At 48.5% G+C, this 12,383-nt stretch overlaps 1 protein-coding gene across 9 annotated transcripts in view; it reads right to left on the bottom strand.

Annotated features, from left to right (window-relative positions):
* dab1a (DAB adaptor protein 1a) overlaps positions 1–12,383 on the bottom strand; it is a 202,328-nt gene that overhangs the window by 49,323 nt on the left and 140,622 nt on the right. The gene's annotated exons all lie outside the window — the stretch shown is intronic.

Below are 12,383 nucleotides of genomic sequence, written 5' to 3'. Positions count from 1 at the left end.
CCTGGCAGTGACGAGCACGACCCAGCAGCCAAAAACTCTCCGATCCACACTCTAATAACCCCGTCGCTTGAATGCATGAAAACACACACACACACACACACACACACACACACACACACACACACACACAAGTGCAGACAAGCTCTTTTCTTACTCAGAGATGCTGAAGTAAAGCGACAGCAGGAGACAGCTGCAAGTCGACATCCTGCATAATGAATCCAACTACCTTCTGAGCTGCTCTTCACCTCTCCTTAGACTATCAGTCTTGACCTCTCCTTCCCTCTCCTGTCTCCGTCTCATCTCACAGCAGCTGAATGCGGGCTCCAACAAAACCGAAAGACTGGTGCTTCTCGGGGAAGAGGGAAATCTCTCTTATTCTCTTCCTCCCCCTCTCCACGGTGTTTCTGTGTGAATAGGAGGCCCCTGTAAGCCTCGGCGAGAACAGATGAATTGAGAGGCTTTTAATTTGCTGCAGACAGAACAGAACAGAGTCCATTTAATTCTGCCAGCAGAGGCCATGTCGGCAAAATGCTGACAATATTCTTTATCTGGTCCAAACACACTGGAAAAGTGTGAGTCACTCCAATTACAGGCATTATCAGCAGCACTGTTCAGTTCCACCAAATGGATGGAGAGAGTGAGTGTGAAGAGAGACGGGTGAGGGGGAAGAGAACTGAACAGAGTGGAAAGAAAGTGAGGGGTGAGGGAACATAGAGGGGGTGAGTAAGATAATGAGAGAGGGGTAAAAGGGGAGAGGGAGAGAGAGAGAGAGAGAGAGAGAGAGAGAGAGAGAGAGAGAGAGAGAGAAAAGCCGAAGGAAGTAAAATCAGCAGAGAAAGGACGGAGTATGAGCTGTAACCCTGAACATGTCCCCCTCTGTCCCTCTGTCCCTCTGTCCCCGTCCTTTGTGTTCCTCGCTGCAGAGTCTTTCAGGCAGCATCTGGAGCCGTTAATCCTCCACTTGGACCAGAAAAGAGAAAGTCGCTGCTTCAACCCAGAAAATAACAGATTTACTTCAACAACGAGAAAAACACAGCGTCAAAGACACGAGTCTGTGGAGTGTAACATCACATTTACATCAGAGCTGACTGTGATGTGAGTCACGACTTCACTTCGGTTTTCAATGAAAAAACTAAAATATCACGATGATGTGATTTCTGTTGGGGCTTGTACCGAACATGTTTGTTCCCTGGTGTCTACAGCAGGGGTCTCACTCAGATCAGTCTGAACAAAACACAATGTGAGGTTCAAACACGACTTCACTCCTCAATCATATTCTCCTGACGTGTGAAACCTGAAGCACAACTTAAAGCTTCTGATATTTCCCTCTAAAATAACACAGAACTTAAAATTAGCACTTTTTTCTTGAAATATTTTGACTATATCTCGTAAAAATTGCGACTTTATTCTTTATTATAATTTTATCGTCAAAATTACGACTTTATTCTCTAAATTTCAGCTTTTCCTCAGTGTGGCCCTAACATCTGTCCTGTAGTTAATCTGTGGATTATTTTAAGCCCTTGTTTGTTTACATTTAGGAAAATGAAGTGTGTGAAGTTTGAGTTCTGGATGTTGATATTTGATAACTTATTAAATGATCATCTGGATCTGATTTGGTTTGGAGATGAGTGTAATATAAGACATGAGCAGCTCATAGTGAAGAAGGTCGGACACTGTTATAGAGAATATGATTTATAGGCGTGGGTATCTCACAATGCTTCATTTAAGTATGTTGTGACAAACCTTGTATAATATATATATATATATATATATATATAGTATATTATAATATAATTATTATAATATTTTGATTAATTGTTCAGCTTTAATTTGCATCAAGAAAAAATAGTGAATGAGTTGAGAGGTTAGGTTCTGTCTGCCCACCTGCACACAACTCAGCCTCCAGTCCACCAGTGAAAATGAGCAAGAAACGAGACTGTGAAGCTGGAAATGAAAGATCAGCTGCAGCACAGACGTCTGCTCGGCTCCAGACATATGGCCGCTCCTCCCGAGACTCGGGAAGAGTTCTACATCTAAGACACAGTCCCTGGAGGGGACAACAAGCTCATTTCTCAAGGCGGTCCATGTCGAGCCGTACAAACTCCCCGCCTCGTGCGCGCACACACACACACACACACACACACACACACACACACACACACACACACACACACACACACACACACACACACACACACACACACACTGACCTGGAATCAGCACACAAGCTAAAAGCAGCAGCAGAGCAGGACGTGGACTCAGTGCATCTGGATTTAGAGTCGGTCTGCAGAGGAGACTCAGACTGGAGGGAGGGAGAAGGCGCGAGCTGTGGACTGGACGTCCGTAAATGGAGGCGCTGCCAACAGGCAACGAGTGTGTGATGTGAGGATCTGTGTGTGTGCGTGTGTGTCTTCACTGTACATGTGTGTGGCTGGATAAACAGGATGCTGCCAACAGGAGCTTAATGCCCAGAAATCATCTACAGCTACAGTAAAGTCTGCCAGGCGAAGGGAGAGAAGAAAAAGAAATGAAGAGAGAAAAAAATAAAAGGGGGGGGAGGGTGCTGGCTCTCTATCTTCCCCCCTCTCTCTCTCCCCTCCTCACCCTCTCTCTCTCCCCTCCTCACCCTCTCTCTCTCCCCTCCTCACCCTCTCTCTCGCCCACCTCCCACTCTCTCAGGGTAATTGTGTTCTGTCCATCAGGCTCAGTTAGATTAGTGGCTGCACTCATTCAGCTCTCCTGCCATCTCAATAATGAATAATCACACACCTCCTCCTCTACATTACCTTTCTGAGTATCTGTGCTCTGTCCATCTTCACCCCCCCCCCCCCCCCCCCCTTTGTGTCCTGACCCTGTTTCAGAGTCTCCTTATCTGCGACACGCTTCTCCTGTGAGCAGTACTCGTTGATGAATAACCACGGCTGCGTGTGCGAAAGGTTATCCACTGTTACTTCCTGTCACGGTTCAGACGGTGAACGGTAAATGAACGATCTTTCTTTTAACTACATTAACAATCAAACACGATGTGGTGACGTCTCAGGGACCCGCTGGTTAAATGATCCTTGAAATGTCAGCTGACTGAGCGCACGAGCAAAACCAAGAGGAATAAAAGTCAATCAACAGCCAGTCAATCTATAAAAAAGCAGAGATTTACCTCAACAGCAGGAACGAGGGATATGAAACACTCACACCCACCGGTCTACGATGTGCAGCAGGTGAAACACAGCGTCGGCTCACGTCCGCCGGGCCGAGCGACTCAGGACGAGACAAAGAGCAGAGAGGAGAGAGACGGACTGAGGCGGAGAGAGAAGTGAGGAAAGGGAGAAAGATCAACTGATAGAGGTTAGAGAACAAGTGTGTGTGTGTGTGTGTATGTGTGTGTGTGTATGTGTGTGTGTATGTGTGTGTGTGTGTGTGTGTGTGTGTGTGTGTGTGTGTGAGTGACAGAGAGACAGATAGAGATCTGGGAACATGAGCTGGGAGTTAAAGTTCAGTATCACACTCATATAACTGCCTCATATCGCTGCACTTTGTCCAGCAGTAAATGAAGCGCAGAGGGAGACGTCGGCATCAGACTGACTGACAGTCTTCTCCTCGTTCACGATCAATTACAGATTAATCATTAAAGGCTCTTTCACCTGAACCACCTGATAACATCGTTAAAACCACTGACATGAACTATTTTCACAAAACAAGCAAAGTAAATTAGGTGTGAAACATATTTAAAAAACTCATTAACCTTTGGACAACAACAAATAACTAATCAGATTCAATAAAATCATTTTGTTGCTCAAAACAAAACACCGCTCCAGCTCCTGCCCCAGCTCCTGCCCCTCTTCCTGCCCCTGCCCCAGCTCCTGCTCCTCTTCCTGCCCCAGCTCCTGCCCCTCTTCCTGCTCCTGCCCCATCTCCTCTTCCTGCCCACAGCTCCTGCCCCTCTTCCTGCCCCAGCTCCTGCCCCTCTTCCTGCCCCAGCTTTAATTGCAGCCCCAATCCAAAACAAAATAAGATGAACAGCATTAACACACACACACAGATATGGAAGTCACTGTGGCTGCTGTTTGATGATGAAACTATGAACAAGAACTAGAAAATGAATCAAACTCCAAACTCTTACTTCCAATGTTCAGAACTCTATTAGCATTTAGAGCTAACAGCGCTAAATGAAAAGAGCTGAACGTGGCAGGACTTTTGAAATCAGACGAGCGTACGACCACAGCGAGGCTGAGGGCGGATCTCAGACAATTCCTCTTGAGGTTGAATCATAAAAAAATAAAAGACCGGGACTTTAACAGTGGTTGGGTCTGTACCACACCCAGACAAACAGCAGCTCAGCAGGGTTTCTGTGCAGCTCTCACATGGAGAGAGCAGCAGCTCCTGCAGCCTGGAGGCCGCTGAGGACGACCAGGCCACCGGGGAAGGGGAACACTGGAGCTGCTCCACACCTGCCTCCATGACTACAAGCAACCTGCAGCAGAGGCCTCATCAGGAGAAGGTAAACACACACACACACACACACACGTATATATATATATATATAATGTGTGTGTATGTATATATATATATATATATATTATATATATATATATAATACATATACACACACACTGTCCCACCCACAACCTCCTGCCAGAAATAGGATACCACAAGATGACAGACTCACATCACATGCAGATCACAAACATCACACACACACACACACACACACACACACACACACACACCACACACACACAATGTCTTAACCTAACCTATTTACAGACACGGGGCTGCAGATATCAAAGCTCTGCTCTCTCTTTGGGGAATTCCTTCTTTCTCATGTTTTAAGGGGAAATAGATGAAAACGAATCCTGTTCTCCCTGTACCTCCCCAGTGTGTGTGTGTGTGTTGTGTGTGTGTGTGTGTGTGTGTGTGTGTGTGTGTGTGTGTGTGTGTCTCCTCGGCCCTGTTAATGTGCAAAAATGTAAATGGGTCCTGCTCAACAATGTGTGTAAGTCTGTCTTCTTCATGCAGAAGGGAAGCTGTGCTGACAGGCTGCCTTTATTAACAAATTCACACTGTGATTCTGCTTGTGTGTGTCTGACGGTCTGATCTCCTTCAGCCCGACTGCAGCAGTCTGCATTAGTCTCATCTTCACCACCAACACATGTAAAACACATTCTTTCTTCTGCTGAGCTCCACCGTTGCGTTTGTGTTGTGACTGATAATTTAGCAATTCACGCGTTTTCCTCTCGGCAGACGTGCAGCTTCAGATCGGTCTGTGCACATCCAGACCCGCTGCACGTCGCCCTTCACTCCCAGCGCTCAGCAACACGTGGAGGCGGGACTTCAGCTCCGTCCTCTGCCGGAGTGATTTAGTGATTCACGGTTGCTCGTGGTGCACAGAAGCAGGCTGGTGTCAGCAGTATGGTAATGGATTTTCACGATCAGCCGAGTATGGCACAAACACACACCAGACCCCCCCCAACACACACACACACACACACACACACACACACACACACACACACACACACACACACACACACACACACACACACACACACACACACACACACACACACACCCCCCGACCCTCTGGATGCAAGTAAATACCATTTTCATTTATTTTCATGGCATCTTTACTTTAATTTTATGCATCAGCAAATGCTGAATGAATGAATAAACAGTGTAGAGGGAGTGACAGCAGACACAGTCACGCTCACACCTCGGCCTGTTGCAGCCGTCATCACTGAGCTACAGTTCACTGTGCCGCCGGCCTGCTGAACATGTCCACTCATCATGATTTAAACCCCCCCCACAGCCCCTCTGGACCCCCATCAGCAGAGCCTGGAGTGAGTGATGGATCGGCCACATCTGTGGAGGGGAGCGGGACAGAGGATTCTGGTGCATAAAAATAGAGCCAGAGCCTGTCGGAGCAGAAGACTGAGACTTAATGAGGGGTGCAATCATCAATTATTCAAAACACTTAATCATGGTGTCGCACGATGCTGTTGCACAAACACACACGTGCACACTCAGACGTAACACAGACTCCTCACATTGTGCTTCTTAAGGCAGACACACACACACACACACACACACACACACACACACACACACACACACACACACATTACTGTAAACACACATGGACAGTGGCGTTTCTCTCCATGAATCCTGTACACCTGCTCACACTGAGGAGAAGGACAGAGTGACAGAACGGCAGTCTGTCACAGGGAAAACATCTGCAGACATCTGGACAAGTATCACACATACTGGCAGTTCAGAGCCCCCCCCCCCCCCCCCCCCCCCCCCTGCATGAAAGTGGAGCAGCCAGGGGAATTTATATTCATCTATTGAACCTCACAGTGTTGTTGTGTGAGGTAACAGAGCTCTCAGTGGGGATCAGCCACGACGAGACACATCCTTATTAAATACAGTTTCTTTGTCAAAGTCATTTTAAAAAGTCTGTTTGCTCCGTCGTTTACACTCATGAAGTCGTGGTTCAGTTTTGAGTGCCACGTTACCTTAAAGAAAAATGAGAAACAAGAGATGGAGCAAATGCCCTGAGAGGAGGCATCAGAGCAGCTGACAGGTGTTTGATTGGTGCATCTGAACTCTCTCTAAAATCTGCTCAGTGATGAAAACGACACCACAAACAGATACTGATGCTCCTTTAAGCACAAACTGCTCGTTGGAATGTTTCAGTTCTTCTAAGAGTGAAACACCACAGTTCTGCTCCGTCTCTGCACTTCTCAACAAGGGAAGTATGACAGGGATCCTGGGGGGGGGGGGGGCAGTGACTAAAAGAAGATGCTTCAGGCGAAACCTTCAGCAACAACACCCCCAAACTTCTTCACTTGCACGCCGCTGGCGAACCTGAGCTGAGCTGAGGTTCAATCTCCCCCCTTCAACCTTTGGGAAAAAATCTCCAAGGGGGAACAAGTGCAGCTTCTCCCATGGCCCCTCCCCGTTCAGCCCCCTGCCACCAGCAGCCGTCAGTCTGTCACACTTCCTGCCTCCTGCCCGTGTCTCTAAACGCCCACGCACACCGTCACAGCCCCCCCCCCCCCCGTGTCCGGGTTTAATAAGGGCCTGTTGTCTCTGATGGACTCTGACAACATGATCAGCTGCCACACACACACACACACACACACACACACACACACACACACACACACACACACACACACACAGTGAATCACAGTGGGATTGTCAGACTCAGAAAATGATTTGCATAATTTCTATTTGTGAATTCCAAACTCTTTGAACTTTGCACAAACATTTCCAGCCAAATACACACACACACACACACACACACACACACACACACACACGCTGTATATTGAGTCTGTGAAAGTTCCTGGAGGTGAAACTTTGTGCCAGAGCTTGAAATAGACCCTTTTAGCACCCTGTGGTCTACTGGACTGCAGGTCTGTCTGAACCCTCACTGAGAGGAGGGGGGCTATTGGCATTCAGCTCCCTGTGGGACTCCCAGTCAATACCAACCTCTTAAAGCTCAGCAAAGGCTGTGTGTGTTCCTGAGTGTGTATGTGTGTGAGAGAGAGAGAGAGAGAGAGAGAGAGAGAGAGAGAGAAAAGGGTGAATTCAATAGTCACTTTTCCATCTGCATGCTGACGACTCAATGACGTCATTTGTTCCAGACCTGCATCTGTTGTAAACACACACACACACACACACACAGTATCAGTCCTTGCTGGTGTATGTGTGTGTATGTGGTGCAGGTGCAGGTAATGATAGTGTGCTAACGCAGAGTCCCACCCAGCCTCTCGGTGCCATCCATCACAGTGCAGCTGATAATGATACCAATACATACATCAGCACAGAGAGGGGGGGGCTGGAGAGAGGAGTGGGGGAAACAAAGAGGTGGACAGGAACAGAAAGAGAGGAAGAAGAGGAGGAGGAGGAGGAGGAGGAGGAGGAGGAGGAGGAGAGAGAGAGAGAGAGGGGAAAGTGAAAGAGGCAGCTGGGATTAAAAGAGACAGAACAAGGATTTTGCTGTTATTATACGACTGTATGTTATGTTATATAAAAATCTTTGTCACAGAAATAAAGCTAATTTGAATTTGAATTTGCATTTGAGAAAGGGAGAGAGGGGAGGAGGAGGAGGGGGAGGAGGGTGAAGGGAGAGAGGGGAGGAGGAGGGTGAAGGGAAGAGAGCTGGTAGAGAAGAGGCAACAAGCATGAAGAGGGAAGGAAATGTGCTGTCACAGGCTGAGGAGTGAAAAGACTATCTGTGTGACTGGAATAGGCAATCTGACTCTCTCTCACACTCACACACACACACACACACACCCACACACACACACACACACACACACACACACACACACACACACACACACACACACACACACACACACACACACACACACACACAGCCCATTGCCAAACACACCAAAGAGCTGCAGTGTGTGCGCTCTGTATGAGCTCTGTTGCATCTGTGTGGATTAATATTAAAGGCCGGTGGATGTTCCTGCTGTTTGACACGACCCCCCCCCTCACTCACACACACACACACACACACACACACACACACACACACACACACACACACACACACACACACACACACACACACACACTTGTGGAGATCGTGTTTCATCTTTGCAGTTCATTCCAACGTTCCTCTCAACCTGTGACAGATCAGGTTTGAACAGAAACATTCAGACTGATTCATATTTGAACCCACGCAACAAACCCCCAGCGCTAAATTGGGATGTATTTTTTAAATTTATATATTTATCTTTTTGGTCTACATTCATAAATGTCTCATGAAATGTCACGTTACATTCCTGCAACAACAGAGTGACTGAACCAGACTTTAGAGGAGGAGTGCGAGCGCTCAGGGACTCGTTGGTTTGTTGAAATAAAAACAATCCTGAGATAAAACTGTTATTTCAAAAGGCGTTTTAATCCTGCAAATGTGCAAAATTCCAGCCATTCGTCTTCTTCTTCTTCAAGACGCCACAAATACTCTGAAACCATCCGACCATGTTGCTGTAGAGAATATTCATGAGCGCAGGAGCGTGGCGTCAGATCAGCCTATAAAAGGACATTCAGCGGCTCCACATACAGACGGTTTCTGAGACGTTACCTGCTCTCTAATTAAAATCGCTCATGATAGATAGCAATAGCAGAATAGCAGTGACACGGCTAACAGCTCCATCCAAAGCTAACAGTTTACTTTTGCCAAATTCGTCTTCTGTTATGAAATGAGTATTTTCCAGACGCCCTTCAGCTCAATCTGTTCAAACAGGAAAGGATGAAGCACTTCTCTCTCTCTCTCATCTTATTCCCAAGACACATCACCCTCTTCACTTCCTGGAGCCAGATGAAGGCCGGCGGGGCTGTGAAATGAGCCAATCAGATGCCTCCACCCGCTACAGGAGACTTCTGAATATACTAATAGGCAGGAGATTAAGATACGTAGCTGGGGGCACAGCCAGATGTGCTCTCTCTCATACATACACACACACACACACACGCACACACACACACACACACACACACACACACACACACACACACACACACACAGAATAAAACCTTTTATTCTATGATTGTAGAGAACTAAATGATGGTGGCAGATGTGGAGAGCAGAGACGCTTCAGAGGATGTTGGTGTCTTTGATGAGGATACAGGTAATGAAGGGGATTACTGCTGATGTGAGGATGAACAAGAGAAAGAAGGAAGATTTGCGTGTGTGTGTGTGTGGTGTGTGGTGTGTGGTGTGTGGTATACAGAGAGAGGTACTCTCTACACAAACACCCCCCCCCCCCGACCCCACACCACCGGCGTCCCACTTTCCCTTTTCCTCCGTCTGATTGCTCATCCTTCTTCATTGCTCCGCCCGCCTCTCTCCCAGCGCTCGCCATCTGTACAGTAACAGGTGTGCTGTGTATGTGACTGATGTGTTTGTTACCTGTAGCGCTGCCTGCAGCCACAGCCTGCGTGGAGAATAGCTGCCTCCTGACCCACTAGCTACCGCCTGACTCTCTCCTCCTCCTCCTCCTCCTCCTCCTCCTCCTCCTCTGCGTCTCCTTCAGATGGCGGCAGGATGAGGAGAGGAGCGGGAGAGGAGCGCTGTAATGAGTCAGGGAGGCAGCAGCAAGCTGTCGTGTATTTGTTTGTGCGTTTGGAAGAGCTTCGAGCAGCCGCTCTGTGGTGGTGCGTTCACCGTGGTGGAGTTTGGGTAATTAGTCCCACCAGTTTATGAGTGTGTGTGTGTGTGTGTGTGTGTGTGTGTGTGTGTGGGGGGGGGGGGGTCCCACTGGCTCCTCTCATTAGTCTCACAGGTGAGTGATTAAACGCTCTGCAACACCTGGACGTGTTCCTCCTATTGCGCCTGTTGTCTTAATTTACAACCACACCCCTGAGATCTCCTCTGGCCCCGTCACAACACACCTGACGACACACACACCTCCACACCTATGGCCACACCTCCCTCTACACACCCAGTCTGGAGCGGTCAGGGTCGACCTATCTGTTCAAGTTATGGCTTTATATATATATATATATATATATTTATATGTATATAAAGACAAACGGGGCCGAGAGTTGAACCATCAACCTGGTGATCTACCTGCTGAGCCACAGTCTATACATACATACATATACACGTGTCAAATATCCTCCTCCACAGCACGATACCAACTCAGGTGACGTGAAAACACCGCAGGCTGCTGATTGGCCAGAGAGCATCGTCACTACTGCATCATTGTCTTGTGAGAGACGCGACGCTCTGACCACAGTCGCTCGGCGACTCAAACACCTACAGCTGCACAGAAGGTGGTGCAGCTCGCCGCAGCGCCACCCAGTCAGTCATTCAATGAACCTCAGCTGCTCACACGGCCAGCTGCACGGGGCTGCTTCATATCATTACAGCGTGCGTGTCCCTGAGGGCGGGGATGTGGCGGGTGTCAGCGGTGAAGGTAATAAATCGCGGAGGTCGACCCACTCTGGTGAGGAGGTCCGCTCTCGGGGAAGGCCGCCTGATAGACAATACAAGCTTCAAATATTCCCCTTAGCACACATTTCCATTTATTCCTCCAGCCCTGTGTTTGTGGGACGGGGCATCATTAAAGTCGTTGTCTCAGGAGAGCTCCGGTCCAAGGCGGCGGCGAGGGGATCACGGCGAGAACTCATTTGAGGAGCGATTTACAGCAAAGGGCCAAGGTAAGAGTGTGTCTTCTCCGGGCGAGCAGAGAGTCTCCAGAGAGGCGGAGTGAGACAGTGAACTCACCGCCGGCTCCAGAACCCATTAGACACCCACATGAACGCATGAGGGCACATGCACACGCCAGGTGGCGGGGCGAGGTGAGCCGGGCGGATCACAGCAGCAGGTAGTATGACTAATAACAGCAGAGCTCAGTGAGGCACACCGGGCAGTAACAACCATTTCTCACCTCACCTCTCTCACTTCCTGCTGCTCCTTCCCTCCTTTCCCTCCTTCAGCTCCCTTTTAATCACACACTTCAAATTCAACCGTTTTCCTCTGACCTGACGTCTGATGAAGGAGGCGGCCTGTCGTCAGAGCCGCCGCAGCTCCGTGCTGCTGGTGACGGGAAGGAGACGCTTAAACAACTCACTCCAACAACATCCGTCACGTCACATGGGAAAATAAGGGAGGGGGAGATAAACGAAGAACAGTCTCCAGCTGCTGCAGAAGACTGAAGCACAGTGAAGCTGCAAAACATTTTAAACACACACACACACACACACACACACACACACATAAACACACACCAAATACAGCTGTCCAGTCATCCACATCATATTATCAAATATTTCTGTCAGCTCCAGCCACGGCTCTTATGGGTGTGCGTGATTGAAACCATCAGATCAGTTCACAGTCATTTAATCTTGCAGCTCTTAGATCTTGCCTATTCCATTAATCCAGCTTTATGTGCGCGCACACACACACACACACACACACACACACACACACACACACACACACACACACACACACACACACACACACACACACACACAATCCATATTTATTGGTAGCACCTATCTGCATATCCAGTGGCTGCAGCACATTAAACACCACGTCTCCCTGCTGGGTGAAGAGGGACAGTCCTATTAATCCCACTGAGACTCAACAACAGGTCCACACACACACACACACACACACACACACACACACGCACACACACCTCAGACACTCTCACATCATTGATCTGACTCTCTGCTCTGACATGCCAAAACAACAGGCGGCGCAGGGACAGGCCGGTGTGAGCGGTGACAGGGACGTGCAGCTGGAGAGTCCAGGCCAAACAAACGCTCTTATTTCAGTCGGCGGTCGCTGGGTAACTCCGCCAACGCGGCACCAGTAAAGAGAGGCGCTGAACAGGAGGACGGTCCGTGTCGGG

Source organism: Seriola aureovittata, chromosome 6 (genome assembly GCF_021018895.1).
Source record: "Seriola aureovittata isolate HTS-2021-v1 ecotype China chromosome 6, ASM2101889v1, whole genome shotgun sequence".
Lineage (NCBI taxonomy): Eukaryota > Metazoa > Chordata > Actinopteri > Carangiformes > Carangidae > Seriola > Seriola aureovittata.
The sequence above is the reverse complement of the archived record's forward strand: the minus strand, read 5'-3'. Positions and strand labels throughout refer to the sequence as shown.